The sequence below is a fragment of the Sphaeroforma arctica genome, assembly GCF_001186125.1.
Source record: "Sphaeroforma arctica JP610 unplaced genomic scaffold supercont1.49, whole genome shotgun sequence".
In the NCBI taxonomy this organism is placed as follows: Eukaryota; class Ichthyosporea; order Ichthyophonida; genus Sphaeroforma; species Sphaeroforma arctica.
The window spans coordinates 68,291-69,958 of record NW_014040509.1 but is presented as its reverse complement, the minus strand read 5'-3'; positions in this window follow the sequence as shown (position 1 = coordinate 69,958).

Below are 1,668 nucleotides of genomic sequence, written 5' to 3'. Positions count from 1 at the left end.
CACATGTTTGTGTGTACCCGCGTTTATATATAATGTTTATTATATTGTTCCATTCTTGTTTCTTTCCGGATTTGAATCAGGCCTGCATAATTTGTTGTTCTCTATGTACTGCTTGATAACTTCGCGCTCTGTTTTGCCTTTAAGGGACGAAGGCCGGAGAGTACGATTGGGATGCCGAAATTGTGGTCTTAGATGCCCATTTATATCTGTACGCGGTGCTCCTGCATCTAGATTATTAGTTCGTCTATATCCATCTCCTGATAGACAATAATTATGTAGCTTAGCTAGAACTGTAACAACTCTTGGAGCGCGTTTAAAATCTAAACGCAAGGGTTGCTATAGAAGGCCCCATTTTCGGACCATGATTCCAAAGGCCTGCTCGATATGCATGCGAGATTGGGACTGGAAATAATTTTATGCGTCCCATGCATCGCCCAATGCTTCACGAGTGCCAGGATAGGGTGAAAGCATATGCTTGGTACATCTGTAGGCTGCATCACCCAGTACGTAGTAAAACATGGGTAAATTCTTCACTAGCAGGTCAAATCTGCTATATTCCCAAGCTCGACGATCATGCATACTACCATATACCATGATAGAAAATACAACAAACTTATAGTTTGCATCACACATGGCTTGGGCATTCAGCCCAAAACCAGTCTTATGTCCAGAATATAAACGACGCCTATACTGACATCTATTTAATGGAGGAAAAGCTACGCGCACAAATAAGCCATCGGCGACGGCAACACAACGGCAAATCACCCCGTGAGTAGAGTGTGATTTGAACTCTTCTGCTACTTTGGCAATCTCTTCTTCTTCTTTTGGAAAGCTGAAATACAGGAAACTCAAACCATCAATTGCGTATAAAACTTTCCAGAATATGTAGTAAACAGCAGCAGAAGAAATCCTAAACGCAATTTTAATATCTTGGTATTTTCCGCCGGCTGCTATACGCAGGAAGACAGCAAGTTGTACCTCCACATCTATTGCACTTCCTCTCAACATGCCCATACTTTTGTTTCTTCTGCATGTTTCATTTATCTCACGTGCAAGAAACAAAAACTTTGGGTACTTCATACGAAAAGTGTTCTCAAAGCTGCGTTCTGCTTGTAGCAGAGCGCAGAGTGTTTGCCAGTTCGCGCGAGTACGAGCAACAAGCGTCCCTCTATTGTACTTCACCTGAAAGCTGGAAAGTTCGTCACCCACTCTATCCCTTTCCATTGCTCTCAGCAGCAAGTAAAGTTTAGACAGCATCACTCGTCGCTTGTGTGTTACCGCCTTGTTCTTTAAGAGCGACATTGTTATTATGAACTACTTCCTGTTTATAGTATAGTACACTACAACCAACAGAAGATTCATGAAGTATGTATGCAATGATGTACTGTACTCTAGTATACTATAACAAACTAAAACTAAAAAGTATGTTTACAAAATGTGAAATTGTCAAAACGGCTCACACAACGATGCTTTGACACTCAATATTCTACCATATTGCAACCAATAGAAAGACGCAGCATTGCTCGTATATTTTGAGCGGCATAGGTATACTAATTTTATTGGATTTCATCAACCACTAGGATGGCTTTATTCTCAAAATTTACGGTTTCAATTCCAACGGCTGGGATGGCAAAAAAAAACTGAGCCAAGGACCGTCGCAAAAGTACC